General features: G+C 52.9%; 1 protein-coding gene across 1 annotated transcript in view; it reads right to left on the reverse strand.

The window, feature by feature from the left end:
• Positions 1-19210, reverse strand: part of ACAN (aggrecan) — a 66093-nt gene extending 46883 nt beyond the window's left edge. Inside the window, exon 1 of the mRNA XM_040493404.1 lies at positions 18849-19210. The gene's annotated coding sequence lies outside the window, so the exon portion shown is untranslated. The remainder of the gene's footprint in view (positions 1-18848) is intronic.
• Between the last annotated feature and the right edge of the window lie 280 nt (positions 19211-19490).

Genomic DNA, 19490 nt, shown 5'->3' on the forward strand with positions numbered 1-19490 from the left:
TCCTTCAGCCCAAACTTTCCATCAAGCACAAGCACCCTTTTTGGGGCAGGGATCCCGGGCCAAGAGCTGACTTCCCTCCGCGTGTTGCTGACCGCCAACCTGGCAGAACAGAGAGCTCCTTCCTGATGGGGTTTGGGAAAGGGGCTAGGGGACCCAGTGTGACTCCTCAGTGGCCTCCCTGGCTGAGAATGGAGCCCAGGTTTCAAAAATGATCTTCGGTAGAGGTTTCTGGAAGCTGAGAGTCCTGTTGGAAGTGTCTGCTTGTCAGAAAGGGCCATCAGGTGTTTGGGGTTAGAGTCGAGTCCCTGGGCAGGCAGAGGGCCAGATGCCTGGCAAGTGGCAGGCAGGAAACGGGGAGCAGCTGACCCAACCCCTTAAACTTGTGGGGCAGATGATCAGGTTCTATGAGTTTCGTTCCTAGGGTCTAGTCAAGGGTAAGAAGGAAAATGGATTCCTGGAGTCAAGCCTCATTCTTTTGATTCTACTTTGCATGCCTCGGTTCCAGGACTGGGAAAGACTCCTGGAGAACAGCCATTAACTCCTTTTGGGTCATGCTCCTCTTCGAGAGACAATGGGAGCTGTGGACCCAGCTTTCAGGAGGGGACCTTTAAGTTTTCTTGGGGGCCTTAGGGCACACTGGATAGTCTATGCTAACAATGTGACCTATGCGTCTTGGGTCATACGGTATCAACTTGACCTCTGGAGGTGCTGGAGACGAAGGTCAACCATTTGGGCAGTCAGCCACGTGACCACTCCCCCCCGCTGAAAACTCCCCCCCTCTAAAAACTCCGGACACCGAGGCTCGGTGAGCTTCCCTGGTTGGCAGTGCTCCGTGTTGTGTCACCCTGTGTGCTGTCCACACGACTCCCCTGGGCGAACACAGCTGGTCACCCTGGGATGCTTTCCTACGGGCCTCTTTGCTTTGCTCATTGATCTGTATTCTTCTGCTAGAAAACACCAAAACCATGAGTAGAACAGCTCTGCTGACTTCTGAGCATCCTTCTAAAGAACTTACTGAATGCGAACGTGGTCTTGGAGACCTCCTGAAACTGCTCCTTCAGGTTAGCCCGTCCTGCCCAGCGTGGTTCAGGGTTGGCTGATGGGACAGTGGACAAGACACCTTCAGCCCATGGCCATCCGTCACCCACACTGCTGTCCCTTCTTGGGGCATGTGCTCTGAAGAGCTGAGGATTCTTTTTAAGCTCTCCTGTGGAAGGTATAATTGCCTCTCATCTGGAAAAGCTCCAAGCATTTCTTTCTTGCCTTACGTCCCTCCCTCCTTTCCTCTGTCAAACTCCCACCACAGGGAAACCTCTGTAGTAGGTGCTGAGGGGGACCTAAGGATGGGCCCGTGTGAATCCACGAGAGATAAGATGGCTGGTGTGGGACGGGAGATACGATGTATGAATAAGCCTTACAATGACAGGAAGGGTTGCTCTCAATGAGAAAGTTCCAGAGCTAAGAAAATGCAGAAATCCCTCCTGTTTGGAGGGCCTGGAGGGGCTTTGAAGAAGAGGTGACATTTGAGCTGAGTCTTGACAGACAAGACCCTATGGTAGAGGGAAAGGGCATTCTAGGAGGGAGAAAGGCATGGACAAAGGCATGGAGAAAGGAGTAGATCCAAGTGGTATAGGATCGAATAAAGTCAGAAACAAGGCTGGGCCAGATTCTGAAGAACCTTCGTAATTAGGCTAGTGACCCTGGCTTCATTTTGTAGGTGATGGGGAGGCTCTCGGGGGTTCAGGAAAGACCCGATCTGAGGTGCGTCAGAAGGAAACTGAAGCTTCTGCTCCAGCTGTTGGCTGGCTACGCCTCTGTGAAGTCTCCCTGGTGCCCCATCATGACTAAGTTCACCCTCCTCTGTGGGAGCAGGATCACACACGGCTTGCAGCATTTGTCCGCCTCTGTGAGGACACCGCACCCACCAGGGCGTGGACCAGGCTCATTCTTCCTTGGGTCTCCCTCATGCCTGAGCGCCCACCACCACCATTTCCCCTAAATATTGCCACGTACTGAAAGTTGACCCCAAGCCAGCATGATGCCCAACAGCAGTCTGAACAAACGCATCATCTCCTTCAATGCTCATGATTGGCCTGGGAGGGCACACTGCTGCTAGCGTCATTTTAGAATGGAGGGGACAGAGGCTCAGAGCAAGTCAGTAACTTATCTCAAATCCCATAGCCAGGGAGTGGCAGGGGGCCAGGACTCAAGCCCAAGCGGGTCTAACTCCTCACCAGGCCTCTGCTTCCCACACAGATGCTGGCGACGGGGGCAGGTGTCGAGGATGGAGCCTGTCAGTTTATTCTCATCATCCGAACGAAGCCTTTGACAATCTATGGAACCAGCCTGAAAGCACGGATTCCATCAGCGGACATTGGCCGCGTGCCTGCTGCAAGAGTCCTCCCACGGGTCGGGTTGAGCCTCAGAGTTTGACTCAGGGCACCTTGGGGCTGCAGAGTAAGGCTGAAAACCCCAAAGAGCTTGCTCTCTGAGCCCCTCACAGACCCCCTCTGACTCTCAATTTGTTCCAGAATAGCTGGCGACGAGCTGTGAAGCAACTGACATAGGATGTGACACCTGGCCTTCTTTCCTCCCCTTCCAGCTGCCTCCGGCGGCGTGTCCCTAGTCCTCGGCCAGCCTTTTCTGGCTGTGTGACTCTGCCCTGCAAGGCTGTCAGGATTACAGGGCCTAATAGCCTCCCGACAGGATGCCAGCGCAGCCGCCTTCCAGAAAACGCCTTCTAGGGACTCACTCTGTCTGCTGCCTCCCGGCTCCTCCCGCCAGTGTTCCTTCAGCCACGTGGGCCTCACAAGAAAGCCACCTTTCCTTTTGTGTTGTTGTTGCCGCTGTTTTAAATTCTTTTAAAGGGAATTGTGGTGAAACACGCAAGCCACAAGATTCACCATCTTTAACTATTCTGCGCGTATTTTACGGTGCTGTGACGCGAGGTACATTCACATTGTCACATTATTGTGCAACCCTCACCACCGTCTGCCAAACCGAAACCCTGTCCCCATTGGACAGTAACTCCTGTTTCCCCCTCCCCCAGTCCCCGGCAACCACCGTTCTACTTTCTGTCCCTATGAATTTGAGGACTGTCTGTCCTTTTGACGAGGAAAATCAATATCCCTATCTAACCCACTATCTAGAGATTTCATGCGCTAGTCCAATTGGATAGATTCCATTTTTTTTTTCCTGGAGTGCTTTATACATTCAAAGAGAACTTCGTGCACTCAGGGCCCTGCCAGGTACCACACTGCCTTCAGCATTTAGGGGGGCCTGCTTTGTCACGGGGGTGGGGTCCAAAGCCACAGGAGGTGGAAACCAGGTATGATCAACATTTCCCTTGAAAATTTCTTCAGAGGGCGCCATGTTGGGGCCCCCTCGCACTCTTTCTAAATGAATCAAATACAATTGTCTTTTTCCATTTCTGGGCTGGGTTATTTATTTATTTATTTATTTATTTATTAACATTTATTTATTTTTGAGAGAGAGAGACAGAGTGCGAGCAGAGAGAGAGGGAGACACAGAATCCGAAACAGGCTCCAGGCTCTGAGCTGTCAGCACAGAGCCCGATGTGGGGCTCGAACTCACAAACGGTGAGATCATGACCTGAGCCGAAGTTGGGACACTTTACTGACCGAGCCGCCCAGGCGCCCCTGTTTTTTAATTTTTTTAAAGTGGGCTTCACGCTGGGTGTGAAACCCAACTCAGGGCTCAAACTCACAACTCTGAGATCAAGACATGAGCTGAGATCAAGAGTCCGATGCTTGCTTAACCGACTGAGCCACCCAGGTGCCCCTGGGCTGGGTTATTTCTTTATCTGAGCAGCAGATAAATTAATTGGCTTGTGAGAAGGGCTATCTTATATGAGCAATACTTATTAAAACTAGAAACATGCTTGGCTCTTCAAGAGGCCCATACCATGAGAGGCACAAGGGAAGTGAGGCCTTCTCTGGGAGAAGCAAATTTGAGTCTCTTGTCTCCGGCTTGCAGGGTACAGATGCCCCAGACCTGGGAGAGCCTGCAGACTTCCTCATGCTCCGAGCTGTCGGCACAGAGCCCGACGCGGGGCTCGAACTCACAGATCTCGAGATCATGACCTCAGCCGAAGTCGGATATTTTAACCGACTGAGCCACCCAGGCACCTGCAGACTTCCTCATGGAAGCGTGCTCTCTCTCAGTAACTATCACTGCACAGTAGCTGAGCCTCACACCCATCTTAGCTTGGTAGAGCAGCAGTGCCTACCTTCCCTGCTGGAAGGAGGGTGGAAAAATCCACCCACAGCTGCACAGACAGCCGTCGTGCTGGGACGAGGCCTGGGGCTCTCTGCTTCATACTTAGTTTTCATTGCAGACATGGCTTTCTCCCACCGGGACCGTGGGCTCTCCTCGAGGGCAGGGCAGACTTCCTCCGCCTTGTGTATTCCCCACTGTGTCCCATAGACAGCCTGGCACATAGAATGTTCTAATTATGGAAAACCGCTTACTGACTTGCAAACGCTCTCACACGAGAAAGCAAACTGCAAAATGTTATGCAGAACACAACTCCATTCCCTTTTAGTGTGTGTCTATTCATGGGGCGGGGAAGACCCAAAAGATATACATAGATTTAACTCTGGTTATCTTTGGGTGTTAGGTTTATGGTAGATTTTTATTTTTTCCATTTTTGCGTGTTTATATTTCCTAAACTTTGTATGATGCCCTTTACTGTTTTTCAAAGGAAAAGTGTTTCCAAAAATAAAATGAAATTTTATATCCTTTTAAAAAAAAAATCTGCATTCAGGACAACCACAGGAGAAAACAAATTCCAGCCCTGGCAGGCCATTAGAACTGGAGCTTGTGTGTCAAAGCCAATAAACTCCCCGGTGACCAAGGTGATAGCCAGCAGGGGGTGGGGGTGGGGAGGGAGTGGGGGTGGGGGTTGGAGGAGAGGAGAAAGTTCTCTATGTATTAAAACTCTGGGGAATGTACTGAGAGACAGTATTTTCTCCTGTTACAGTTAGGTGTTCAACAGACTCTGGGTCCAAGGTCTCTCCAGCTCATGACTCTCTCCCAAAGGTGGTCCTGTCTGTGAGCCAATGAATGCCCATGACGTTCATAGGCATGGCATGCCACAATGAGCAGAGCTTTATTGGACGTACACCGTGATGGATGGGCCCCAGACTAGGCGACAAGCCCCTTTGCTTCTCTTTGCCTGGGTCCAATCTGAGAAATTCACCTTCTCTCTAGGCATGAAATAGCTGGAAACCATGAACTTTGGAATCAGACAGTCACGAGTTCGAATCCTGGCCCTATCACTTATCAGTCGTGCCTCGGTTTCACCATTTACAAAATGGGGATAATCAGACCTACTTCATAGAGCTTCCTGCTGCTCCAGGTTATGTGACAACATTTAAATCCTTTCTACTCAACATGCCCAGTCTCTGGTTACATAAAAGCACTGATGAATCAGAGGACGTGTCATTTACTTAATTTGATAGAACTTCCCGTACATCTCAGAAATGAAGCCAAGTACAAAATACAGTAGCATGTCAATAAGGGTGTTATGGGTTGAACCAAGTTCCCCACCCCCCAAAAAGGATGTGGAAGCCTTAAGCCCCAGTCTGTGAATGTGACCTTATCTGGAAATAGGGTCTATGCAGAGGTAGTCATGTTAAGGTGAGGTCATTAGGATGGGTCCTGAATCCAGTACGACTGGCGTCCTCAGAAAAAGGGGAAACGGTGAGTGACGACCCAGGCCCGCATGGAGAGTGTCATGTGACCACGGAGGCAGAGGCCAGAGTGGGACAAGGCGGGCCCAGGAATGCCAAAAACTGGCCGGGCTGTTACCTGAAGCTGGGAAGAGGCAAGGAAGGAGCCTCTTCTACATGTTTAAGAGGGAGCATGGCCCCGAAGAGACCTTGACTTTGGGCTTCTGGCTAGACGTGAGACAATACATTTCTGTCATTTTAAGCCACCAGTTTGTGGTTCTTTGTGGTGCTTTGTTATGGCAGCCCAGGAAACTAATACGATAGGTAACTTTTTTACTACTGCTACTACTCCTGAAAACACTTCTGAAAAAGGAGATTGCCAAACCTTACTTGGAAGTCAACCTCAGGATGATTTCGATTTCTTTCGAAGATTGTTTCTCATGTCTGACCTAAATCTTTCCTGCCTTTTTTTCTTAATGCTTATTTATTTTTGAGAGAGAGAGAGAAAACACATGAGCGGGGAAGGGGCAGAGAGAGAGAGAGAGAGAGCGGGGGAGAGAGAGAATCCCAAGCAGGCTCCACGCTGTTAGCTCAGAGCCCAACTCCAGGCTTGAACTTGTGAACTGTGAGATCACAACCTGAACTGAAACCGAGAGTCAGACACTTAACCGACTGAGCCGCCCAGGAGCCCCTCTCCTGCCTTTCTTTTCTCTGTGCCACTCAGGCGTCATACCTTGGAATTGGTCTTTTTTTTAATATATATTTTATTTTTAAGTAATCTCTACACCCAATGTGGGACTCAGACTCACAACTCTGAGATCAAGAGTGACAGGCTCTACCAACTGAGCCAGCCAGGAGCCCTGGGATTGCTTTTTTCTTTTCTTCTTCTTTTTTTAAATATTTATTTATTTTGAGAGAAAGAGTGAGCATGAGCAGGGGGAGGAGCAGAGAGAGAGAGAGAGAGAGAGAGAGAATCCCAAGCAGGTTCCACACGCTGACAGCACGAAGCCCAGTGCAGGGCTTGAACCCATGAACTGTGAGATCATGACCTGAGCAGAAATCAAGAGTCAAACGCGTAACCAACTGAGCCATTCAGGTGTCTCACCAGGATTGTTCTTGATGGATTTTTCTAGATCTTTCTCAACTGCCCTTTGAACCCAATATTTTTTTTTAACTTTTTAAAAAAATGCTTATTTATTTATTTTGAGAGAGAGAGAGAGAGAGAGAGAGAGAGAGAGAGAGAGAATGAGAATGTGAGCAGGGGAAGGACAGAGAGAGAAGGAGATGGAATCCCAAGCAGGCTCCACGTTGTCAGCACAGAGCTTGACTGCAAGGCTCGATCCCACAAACCGTGAGATCATGACCTGAGCTGAAATCAAGAGTCAGACACTTAACCGACTGAGTGACCCAGGAGCCCCCTTTAAACTCAATCTTTGTGACTTTCTTGGTTTGGCTCCTTGACCCTCACGTCATCATCAAACCCTTCCATTTCCCTTTCTGTTCTCACTGATTGACAATGTGGCTCTCTGTATTCTAGGGAGCCAGGAGAAGGGAGAAACCTATCCCAGATCCTGGTCTGGATTTTATTAACAAAAACCCAGAAGTGAAGGTTTCTTTGAGTTTTCTGGCCCATCGAGACTCAGAGCCTCTTTTCTCCTAGTGTCCACATAGGACCAAGAAAGGCTGACGTCTCAACAGAGGCACAACTGAGGCTGTTCAGCTGTCTTAACATGCTCAGAACCACCGAAGGTTCTCCCAGGACAGTTAGACTTCCTAGCTCCCCCAGTTCCAGGAGGAAACGACAGGGCCTAGAGCAGGAGATCAGAGGGGCCGGCAGCGGCTCCTGGTCCTAGTATACCAGCCCCTCCCTCCCTCCTGAAAGCTGCCTGCCTCCTGAAAGCTGGTGGCAGTTAGAACACCTGAAAAGGAATCTCTTGCTTTGTAGGTGTGGTGCAGTCCCAAGGGGCAGCAGAAGGAATGGGTACTATCAGGGCTGTTGTGCAAAGCTGCAAGGGGCTGTGCGCTGCCCCACTCCGGGGGGCATCCTACACATGGAACATAATGGAACAACACCCCCTGGAATGGTGTGGTGGGGGCCCCTCGGTACAACAGGGCTTGCTGCAGCTACCGGGGCTGGGGCGGGGGGGAGATTAGGGGACCTGCCCTGTTCCCCAGTTAGCTTCAGGGTGGCAAAAGCTTAAGCCTCTTCTTGTATTCCCCACATCCCTCTGTGTTCCAAGTTTGCATGGCTGCCTTAAGAGCCTAAGTGGTCAGGGGCGCCTAGGTGGCTCAGTAGGTTTGGCATCTGACTTCACCTCAGGTCATGATCTCGCCGCTCGTGAGTTCGAGCCCCGTGTCGGACTCTGTGCTGGCAGCTCAGAGCCTGGAGCCCCCTTTGGATTCTGTGTCTCCCTCTCTCTGCCCTCCCCTACTCACGCTCTGTCTCTCTCTCTCTCTCAAAAATAAATAAACATTAAAAAAAAAAAAAAAGAGCCTAAGTGGTCGGGAAAGGAGCTGAGGAACTTCAGGTTGGGCAAAAAGAGGCAGTCACATGACCAGCCAACCCACGTTCTCAGATACCAGGAATGACCCAGGGATATTCATGATTAACATCAGTTACTGCTTCGAGAACACTTGCTCTGGGCCAGGTACCTCGGTTAACCTCTGTTATTTTATCTTCCCAACAAACTCAAGAGGTAAGAGACCGTATACCTGATTTACAGATATGGAAACTGAGACCAGTCAAATCTGGCAAGCTCCCACCACTGGTGAATTGGCCAAACTGGACCTTGAGCTCATCTGCCTGACTTCCACTCCTACAAGACAAGAGCCTGATGGATTCTTCTGGGAGTGCAAGTGCTACAATCAGGAAGGAGGCTGGGAATAAAACGTAGGCGACTGAGTGCTGGACCCTCCATCGCAAAAGAAAGACAAGATAGGGCTGGAGGGAGATATGGAGGCCCACGGTGGGGGAGTCTGAGAGGACAGGCACATAGGACAGCTGGGGGAGAGATGCCATTCAGCATTCAGTGTGGATGGGGAAGGCTGAGAAAGGTTGCCCACTGAGATCTTCAGGGTCATGAAGACCCTGAACTCTGCCAGGCCAGGGAACCGTGTCTCCATCCTATCCCTGGTGTCTGGCCTGCCTCCTCCATGTCATAGGGAGCGCTGGGATACCACAGCTTGGAAATGAAATGACAGAAGGCCCATGGCCCATGTTGGGTAGCCCAGTGATAGAACCTAAAAATATAAATTCATTCCTAAAAGCAGCTGCTCCCCCTTGATGTTGGAGTTATCATGAACTACTAAGGGAGGCTGGGGGCAGGGGGGAGGCGGGCATATGGAACGTGGCTTCTTCTCTCCTTAGCTGGATCCCATTGGTGGCCGTTCTGAGCCACGGCCAGCGGGAGATGGGGCTGCTGAGGTGGCCGGGATAGGTGGGGGCTGCTTTGGACAGAGCACTGGGAGTTAGGAAGTTGGGACCTAGTTCTAGCTCTGACACTATCCAGTGCCATATGCCCCTAGGCAGGACATATTAATTTAATTTTAATTCGAGAATAGTTACATACAGCGTTACGTTAGTTTCAGGTGCACAATATAGTGATTCGACACTTCCATACATCACCCGGTGCTCATCACAAGTTCCCTCCTTAATCCCCATCGCGGATTTTCCCCGTCCCCCACCTACCCTCTGGTGACCAGCAGTGTGTTCTCTGTAGTTAAGAGCCTGTTTCTTGGTTTGCCTCTCTTTTTCCCCTTGCTTGTTTTGTTTCTTAAATTCCACCTATGAGTGAGATCATATGGTATTTGTCTTTCTCTGATGGGCTTATTTCACTCAGCATTCTACCGGACATCCTCCTTTTCAGATGTCCGTTCTCTTATCTCTGACAAGAGTAGAAAGCCCCATAACAGTGGCTTCCAAAAGGCATAAAATCAGGGTCGCTCTGATCAAATCTGACATGGGGACCCCTACAATCACTGCCACCTCTCTATTCACCCTTGTGGCCCCTATGGGGTGTCGCAGATGCCCCATCACCACTGTAGACTCTCTGGAGCACAGTTTGAAAAGTACTGAAGTCATTTGTCTGGTCAGCACACTTGTTCTGAGCACCTACTGTGTGCTAAGCATTTTCTGGAGTCTCACAGCAAGATGATCCTGTCAGATCATCTGCATGATGCCCCGTGCAGCTTTTGGTTGGGTGGGGCTGGGGGGGGGCAGACAACCACCAAGAAAACCAACCAACCAGGACCTTGTAGACGGTGGTAAGCTGCAAAGACAGTGCAACTCAGGGCTGCTGGGACACGGGGTGTGTTCATCTTCTTTCAACTGGGTGGTCAAGAAAGGCCTCACGGACGAGGTCATGTTTGGACCCGAATGACCAAGATGAGTCAACCTTGCAAAGCCAAGTGGGAAGAGCTTCAGGTGGGAGAGGCTAGGAGGCGAAAGGCCCTAAGGCGGGAATTAAGTGGGATCTGCTGGAGGGTGGTGGGTGAGGGGAAGGTGAATCGAGATGCTGAGGGGGAAGGGGAGACAAGTGCCTGAGGGCCTCCGGGCCAAGGAAGGGGACTGGGCTTTATTCCAAGTGTGGAAGGTCTTCCGAGAGCCTCTGCAATCCCCAGAGGGCTGAGGAAGGATGTGCAAATCGCCTGATTGATTGCTGCAAGCATCTAAGGGTCGGTCACTCCATACGGCACTTACAGTGACTAAGGAGGGGGCTGGACTAGTCCCAATTTTCCAGCCACTGAATGTTGCTGGAGCCTTCCCTGGCATAGGTGAGTCTCACTGACCCCTGTGGGTAAGCCCCTGGGGCCCCTGGGCCACTGAGATGGCAGCTGGAGAAGAGCAGATGGGGGGAGGGAGCAGGTGGGCAGGGGAAGAAGTAGGAGGTGAGGTCTAAGCCAGTGCTAGGTCTTTTCTTGGCTAATAAAGCGGTTTCCACCCCCAACCTAGCCCACAGCACTCTTCTCCATCAGGACTGGGTGTGGAGACCCTTTATGCAGTCAGGTCCCCCCCACACCAGGGAGACCCACTCTGCTAAAACATTAGCAAAGCAAGAAAAGCAGAAGTCACTGCGGGTTGGAAGGGGGAGTCCCAGAACGAGGCTGCTTCAAGGGCAATCAATGGCCCAGAGAAGGTGAAGCAGCCCCCTGATGAACTGTGTGGGGCTGGGTTGGGGGTGACACTCAAGGCTGTAGCGATGAGGACAGGGGACAGAGACAAGCATGCAGACACAGCTTTTCCTTGCTCAGCTCCAGGGGCCAGGAGTTCACGCCACAGGGGATGGAACGTCCATTATACTGGCGCCCCCTGGAGGCTCACAGCAAGTAGAGCACTGGCCCTCCAAGTCAGGCCGCTGGCCACTGGCCCTCGCACTGGGAGCGGGGAGCCAGGCTCACAGCGAGAATGTGTCTGCAGGCAGGACTCTCCCATCCCCAAGGAGACCACACTGGGTGCTCCACCTCCCTCCCAGGTTTTTCAATCCGGAAAACAATGGAACTAAAGTGGCCAACCTTTAAAGAGAAGGTGGCAGGTGTGAGGTGGAAAAAGGAGAGGGCAGGCACCGCCTTGCTCTGGGGGTGGAGACTGCTTGCTGGGTCAGTGACGGGTGTCAGAGATTTAAGTTTTTAAGTCCTCCCCATCTCTGTCTGCCCCTGGGGCCCTGGTGCAGCTGCCTCATTCCTGCTGCAGGATCAGCCCTGGCTGATTGCTTAAATCAGCATCTCTGTAGACCCTCAGTCTGCTCTAGGCAAGGAGAGCTCCCTGGCCAAATTCAGTGTAAGAAACTCTGGGAGATTTCCAATATCCACCAGCATACTGAGAATTCCTGCAGAAAAAGGGTGCATTTTGTTCTGTTTGACACTCAGGGATGAGACCCTTTTCCCAAGAAATGAGCATTGGCCATCTCTGCAGGAAATGTTGTGGGTTCCACCGTGGGAACCCTAGCCTAGCTTCATCCTCCTCTAGGGACAAATGTACTTCAATCCAGGGTCAAGGACAACTACGTGAAGGAAGCAGGGCCCCTGTCTCAGGCAGGAGGGAGGAGACAGAGAAGCAGGCTTTGACCTTCTCATTCCCCTAAAGGACACACTGGGGGCAAACGCTGTAGTTCTGCCTGCAGGGGGGCGGGGGTGGGCAGGTGACCCCCCAGAGGCAGGGCTACAAGGAGATGGCTTAGAACCAAATGCACCCAGAGGAACTGCTTTGGGCTTTACACGAAGGGTTCAGAAACTGGACTGCACTGGAATCACCCGGCGTGATTTTGCAAAGTACAGATTCCTCTCCTCCCCTCTCCTCCCCTCCCAAGCAGAATCTCATTTTTTCCAAAGCTCCTCAAATGCCTCCGATTCTAGGGACAGAGGCTACTTCTGGTGATGGCACCCAGCTTCCCTTTGTCAGTCCCTTGTAAAGCTGACAAACATCCACTACATTCCTGAGTCATCCTAAAATCCAGGTGTTCTCCCGAGCCACCTGGAGCACCTGATGGAGGAGGGGAGTAGGGAGGGGAAGGTCAGGCCAAGGTCCAGGTTTGGTTGGGGAAAACCCCCTGGATGTGATCAAGAGCGGAGGCTGGGATCAAGAAGTCCAGGTGTTCTAAGGGAGCTGGGAGGCTGGGCTTCTCCTCGCCCTGGACGTTTCTCCTATAGGAGCTTTCTTCCCCAGAGCAGCCCTGGAACCAGCAAGGGCTCCGGAGGTGCCGAGTCAGAAGGTGGCCCAAGGGTAGACAATGGGTGGCCCCAGGATGAAGTGTGTCCATAGTTGGGTTCTGGTGGGCACAGTGCTTCTGTGATCAGGTGCCTCCTTTTAGTTTGAATGTGACAGGTGACATGGAAGCAGGAGCCTCAGCAGCCCTGATGGGAGCCGTGGCTCTGCTGAGAGCAGCCCGAACTCCCTCTTTAGGACTCAGGTTCCTCATCTGCATAATGAAGGACATGGGTGATTTATTTAGGTGTCCCCTGGGTCCCTTTCTGATCTAATGCTTCAGGACTTAAAAACAGAGGCTCAGGGAAGCTTGGCAATTCCCACATCCACTCCTTTGGCTAGTGACTTTCAGTTAGACCTTGATATACTGTAAGCTCCACTCCACGTGGTGGAGCAAAGGCCCTGTCGCACAGATGGGAAAATGGATGTGCCTGCACTGAGGTAAGTCTCCGGGTTCCTGATGCTGATTTGGATCAGCTTCTTTTCAGTAGCTTGGGCTTCCTCTGTTCTGATGTCTCGCCATTACCCCCCACTCCCAGTGGGGCTCCATCCTGGTGGTTGGCACAACTCCATTGCTGTAACTGCAGTACCCTCTAGAGGGCGCTGCTGCCGGTGCTGTAATCTGAGCCTGGTACCCACTGGGAACTACATATGTCCTGGCTTCTTCAGGCTTGCTTGGGATGCAGGAGAGGCAAAGCGTGGGACAGCTTCTCTCAAGCATCGCAAGGAATTTGTAGTGCGAGGGTCCGCTCATTCATTCATTCATTCATTCAACCAGGCTGCCTGTGTGTGCCAGGCACTGGATTAGGAACAGTGCACACCAGATAGAAAAGATTCCTGCTGGGGCGCCTGGGTGGCTCAGTCGGTTGAGCGTCCGACTTTGGCTCAGGTCACGATCTCACAGTTCATGAGTTTGAGCCCCGCATCGGGCTCTGTGCTGACAGCTCAGAGCCTGGAGCCTGCTTCATATTCTATGTCTCCCTCTCTCTCTCTCTCTGCCCCTCTTCCACTCACTCTCTCTCTCAAAAATAAATAAAGACATTTAAAAAAATTAAGAAAAAAAAAGAAAGAAAATATTCCTGCTTAGGCTTCATAGATGGGCGGCCCGCACGGCGCACCCAACAAGGCACCTTCCTAGAAGTAATTTCTCCCTGAATCTTGCCCTGAGAAAGCAGGCCTTAGTGTCTCCATTTTCCAGATTAGAAAACTGAGGCTCAGGGAGGCAAAGCAATTTGCCCACATCATGCAGCCGGTCAGTGCCCGGTTCAAGCGGCTTCAAGTCCAACGCTTCTCCCACTGCCCGCACTGTAGGATGCACACATTGGCCTTCTCATTGGAGCAAGCCCTAACCCTGATTCTCACCCCTTGCTGGGAGCTGTGTGTGCAGGGGGGCGGGGAGGTGCTGCACACACAGCACCCCCCCCCCACCAACCAGAAGGCATGACTGTGGCAACCGTGCCCCAAACAGCAACCTTGTTTGGCCTCGTGATCCCACGTCCACACCTGCTGATGCTGTAATTTTCCACAGCGGAACCTTGAAAAGCCTCAAAGATGATAACAGCAGTTGCTGGTTTATTGTAAGTCTACTTTGTGCCATGTCCTTTATGCGCTTTATCTTGAACTCTCTCAATCATCAGACAAGCCTCATTTCCCAGATGTGGAAACTGAGGCTCAGAGAGAACAAGTGACTCGACCAAGGGCACACAGCTGGGATTGCAACCTACATCTGGGCTACCAAGGTCCATGTGCTTTCTACTTTACCATTGTGGCCTGGCTTTTTTCTTTCTCTTGTTGTCCGCTCTTCACTGCCTGCCAAACCCTCCCTTCTTGCCCTCCCACCTCCAGTCTTCCGGCTGTCGCACACAGTTGGGCGTGGTCTGGCCCAATACGTAAATGAAGGTCAGGAGCAGGACTTCTCAGTCTTGGCACTACTGGCATTTTGGGCTGGAGAATTCCCTACCGGCAGGAGGAAAGTGCTGTCCTGTGCGTTTTAAGATATTTAATAACATCCCTGGTCTCTGTCCACTAGATGCCAATACCATCACGCCTCCCCTGGGGTGACGACAAAAAATGTCTCCACACAAGGCCAGATGTTCCCTGGGGAGCAAAACAGCTCCCCAGTTGAGAACCACTGCCTGATAGGAACGCGGGGTCAGGGTCAAGTTGATCATAGCCTGTCTTGCCCATTAGACCATGAGCAGCTGGAGGGCAGGGAGAGTGAATTCTTGACACACCCTTACTGCAACGCCTGTAGCATGTAGCAAATGCCGCTGAAGGCAGAATGAATGAACGGTTTCCATGGACATGGTATGTTTCAGGATGAGGGCCCGATGGCCTACGTTCCCATCCAGATCCTTCTGGCCTGCTCTGGGCCGGCCTGGGCCGTGCACCTTCTCCTATCTGGGCCTCCATCCCCTTCGTGATCTCTTCCATGAGGGTCATCACAGGCCCTGAAGGCCCTGGATGTCCGTGGTCTGGGAACTTCCATGTTCCACCTCACAGGCCCAGAGTCGTGGGGCTGAGGGGGCGCAGTCTGCCAGGCTGGAGATTACACATCCGCCCAGTCCTGAGTTTCTCCTTCATACCCTTACCCCTCAAGTCAAATCAATCACAGACAGACGAGCAAGGCCTGCACCAAACAGACCTGACGCAGGAGAGGTGGCTCCTTTTTTGGGTGTGTGTCTTAAAAGGAAAAACATGTAACCTCAAAGGTAACCAAATATCCAAATCGTGATGGCCAGCATCGCACACCCCAAATCCACCGATTCATGAGTTTAACAAAAAGCTTCTTTAGGATACACTATAAGGCCATTGAGAGGGAGAAAAGTCGCCTCTCATATGTCCAGGCCAGCCCGCAGGGCCCGCCCTCCTAGTATGTTCGTGCACACACACACACACACTCAGCTGCTTACAAGGAGGCTCTGAGTTTTTAAAAGTAAACTCCACAGTTTCCGTCCTTGCCCTGGATTCAACTTTTGAAAAAAGAACCGTTTTCCCATTTTCCCTACAAATTCCCCCTCTCTCTGGTCCTCCCTCTGCCTCACTCCAGCTCACTCCAGCTCTCCCTCTAACCCCACCCCTGCCCTGCACCCCACCCCCCAGCAGCTCCTCCCCTGCAATGTTGACTCCATCTGCAACCACACCCAGGGGCCCAGACCTCCTCTCAGGACGGGTCTTGGGGGAGGAGAGTAGCCACGGGAGATGCCACAGCCCCCCCTTCACCCAAAAGAATGGGTAGAACGGAGCTTTCTCAAGGAAGGAGGGTAGCAGTGAAGCTCCTGTCCAGACCCACAGCATGGCCAAGAGGCCGCCTGGTGACAGCAGAGAGGATGGCTCCAGTCTCCAGATGTTCCCACAGATAGATCCCCTTTCCCAGCGCAGCCCATCGGCCCTGTCACCTTTCCTGCTCCACTTACAAGTAGGTCTGTCCTCCATGCATTGTTTCCTCTCTGATTCTGAACCCTCTGCCTTGAACTGGACTTTCACTCCTACCCCCAGCTTCCACCCCTTCCTGTCTCCACTCCCAAGATGCTTAACGGTCCAGTCCAGGTGTGACTACACGGGCACCTGCCGGCCGGAGCCACGAGGCCGGCATTTCTCAGAGACAGAAACGTTATCAGGATCAGTGTCTTTCCAACTTTTTTGACCACAACCCGCAGTAAGAAATACATCACATAAACATCAAATTTGTATATATTGTGTGTATATTATACACACATACACATTTAGAGAGGATTGCGAAATATATAACAGAGATAGAAGCTTCCAGAAACAATACTTATTGTTACTGCATGAGAGGCACTATGAGATTATTCTTTCCTATGTCATTACACCCCCCTAAACTGCCGATGGACACATTCTATGCTACATGTCCCAACAGGAGTAGAGACAGACTGAAAGTGAGACTCCAAGCAGAGGCCCGTGGGCCTCCCCTGGCTCAGCTGAGGCCCTCCCAATGCCCAACAAGAAGGGGCTTGGGAGGGACCAGGTTCTAGAAGGCATCATGAAAAAATTCCACACAAAAAGTTAGGACACACAGTCTTTTATGGTTTTAGAATATTCTAAATCAGTAATCTCCTGAGCTTACAGTTTGTGACCCCAAGGGGGCCTAGAAACTGTTAGAGGGGAGGAATTCAGGTTTCTGGTGCCCTGTGATCTGGGCAAGGACCTCTTCAAAGACCATGCAGCCAGTAAGTGGCTGAGTTGGGACGTGAACGCAGGTCTGCCTTGCCTGGCAGGCTTCCACCTTCACAGCTCTCCCCCACCAACTATCTTGGAGCTCTCTCTCTGACTGGGGAGTTGGACAATCTGTTCGGGGCATGTGGGGATGGAGGGTGCCCCACTCAGTATGCAGGGGTGTGTGTGAGAGGGGGTGCAGGGGTGAAATGTGTGCGTGGGTGTGAGAAGGGGCATGGAGTCAGGTGCGGCCCACACCAGACGGCACAGGGTCTCGCCACTCGAGCGCACAGAGACGCCCTGCAAATACCTAAGAATATTTCTGTCATTTCCCGCTCTGGATTCTTTACTCCTATATTGACCAGAGGGCTTTCAAATAATACAGAAAGAATCCTAACCTAAGTAGGATTTTCATGGACAATTCTAGGAAAAGAAAAATGTCTCCTGAATATTAAAATTAGTAGTCGTAATAATAGTAATACCAAATAGTTACTGAGGACTTGCCCCGTGGCAGGCACCGTGCTAAGTGCTTGTGTCATCACAGCTACCGTTAACTGAGGACCCGCTATGGGTCAGCACTGAGCACAGAGCCTGGCACCTAGGTGGCGCTCACTAGTTACCAGAGAATGAATGAAGGAACCAGGTGTTGCACGAGAAGCTGCACGGAAATACATCTAATTTAAACTCAAGCTCGATGTAACCTGAAACATGCCAGCATTTTCTTTGAGAGACATTTTCTTCCTTCTGATAATTCCTTCATCCGAAACTTTTTAAATCCGAGGGCCCTTTTCCTTCGGGGTAGAAACACCCCCCTCCTTTGGGTTTTCTCCCCCGTGGCCTCGGGGGTTTTCTCCCTGATGGCCCTTCCATTCCTGGGCAGTCTCTTCCAGGCTCAGTGACTGACACTGATCTACACCTCCTTAAACCACCGTGCCCAGGGGCACAGGCAATCCGATGGCCTCTTCTCCTTTGGCAACCCAGAGGCAAGGAAGGCACAAGAATTAGAGCCCAGACTTCGGAACTCTTAAATCAGGACAAGCAACTGACGAGGGCCTCAGAAAACCTGGGTTGGAGGAGTCCTGCCCTTCCGGTAAATCATGGGTGACCTTTAGAAAGTCATCACATCTTTCTGGGTTCACTTTCTCTCCAATGTGTTTCCAAGGTCCGGGGTTCCCCTAGACTGTCAGATACCCACCCGCTTCAGTGTCTGGGACCTGAAACACCACACTAACCCGCTCAGCTTTGCATCTTCCTTTATTCCTGGCCACCACCCCCACACAACAGGGACATATGCACCTATCGGAATGCTGGGACCTGGGCTCCTCAGTGGTGAGACCCTAGAAGAATCCTATCACAACCTTGCTCAGGACTGCAAGGAGTAGAACGATGGGAAAGTTTGGGTTGGGTCCCGTCTCCCAAGAGGAGGCGAACCCCCGCCCCACAGTTTGCTCTAGCCTAGAACACAGGTTCAGTGGACAACTGTCCACCCAACCCCAGGGATAGAAAGTCTCCACCATCACTGGCTTCAGAGGCAGAGGGACCCAGAGACAGCAAAACTGCCCATGGTCACGTGTCCTCATTTTCCCTCTTCTTCCTTGAGAGATGTCCCTTCTTGGTGGCATGTTCAGAGCTCGTCTCCCTTGCTGGCAGCTCAGTGGCCCGGTCCTGGGTTCTGCCAATCCCCCCCTAGCTCTCCCCCACCCGTCTGGGCACCCTGCGACTCCTGGGGCAGGCCAAGTGGCCAAGAAAGTGGGACAAATGGGTTCGCGCAGCCTCTGCTTGGGCACCTGCTGCGTACCTGACACGCTGCCCGCGTCACTTCGTTTATCCCCCAGCCATCCTGCCAAAGAGCCTCCCCTTTCCCTCTAGGCAGAACAGGCCAAGGCTCAGAAAGATGAAGCAACTTCTCCAGCTCAAAAGTAGCACAGGGCATCTGAACCCCCGACTCGAAAGCTGCTGCTCTGTCAACCGGGGCTCGTTCCGGACCCTACGGCTTGAAAACACACGGGAGTTTGGAGTAAAAGCTCCCTCTCCTCTAGTCCTGAATTTCGGGGCGGGGGGGGGGGCGGCAGACGAGAGCCCCTCCTCACGCGTTCGTTTGCCCCCTTCACGCGGAGTCTGCAACAGCCGGAAAGTTTGCTCAACTGCACCGCGCACGCCACGGTCGGGAGCCCCCGGCGCACGCCTCCTCGGAGGGAGACCGAGGCAGCGCAGCCCCCCCCCAGCCGCGGCTCCGCTGCCGGCTCGCCGGGCGCCCCGGAAGGGAAGGAGACAGTTACCTCGAAGAGTTGGACTCCCTTCCGCGAGAACTTCAGTGCCGCGCACCTGGCGAGGCAGCCGGGGGCTCCTGGGGCCGCGAGGCCCGGGTCTCGCTGCGCAGCGGAGGGAGACGCTCTGCGCGCGCGCCGCGCACCCCTCCGCCTGCCGGCGTCCTGTCCGCGGGTCCCCTCAGGCGGTGGCCGCCGCGGCGGCGGCGACTGGGTTGCGGAGTCCCGGCTGGCCGAGGGAAGGGCCACTGCAAGGTGCCCGGAGCCCCTGGCACCCGCGTCAGATGCCGGCCGGCGAGCGCGCGGAGAGAGAGACCTTGAGCGGCGTGGCGCGCGTCCTCAGCTCTGCGAACCCCCTCTGGAGCGGCGGGGAGGTAGGTGGGCGGGCGGGCGGGCGGGCATGGCGCGCGGTGACACATACATAGGGGCGGGCGGGGGAGGGGAGGGAAACCCCACCCCCGCGGGACCCGAGGGGCGGCCGGCGGGGGAGGGGAGGGCGGAGGCGTCTGGAGCGCGCTGGACCCCGGCTCCGGACCGGCGCGCCGCTGGGGAAGCCGCCCGGGGCGCAGGGCGCGAGAGGAGCCGGCAGCTCCGGGGCCGGCGGGAGGCAGAGGCGCGGGAAGGGCTGCAATGCGGTCGGCGGCTCCGCAGTCA

The sequence above is a fragment of the Herpailurus yagouaroundi genome, unplaced genomic scaffold, assembly GCF_014898765.1.
Source record: "Herpailurus yagouaroundi ecotype Mexico unplaced genomic scaffold, PumYag 185, whole genome shotgun sequence".
Taxonomy (NCBI): Eukaryota; Metazoa; Chordata; class Mammalia; order Carnivora; family Felidae; genus Herpailurus; species Herpailurus yagouaroundi.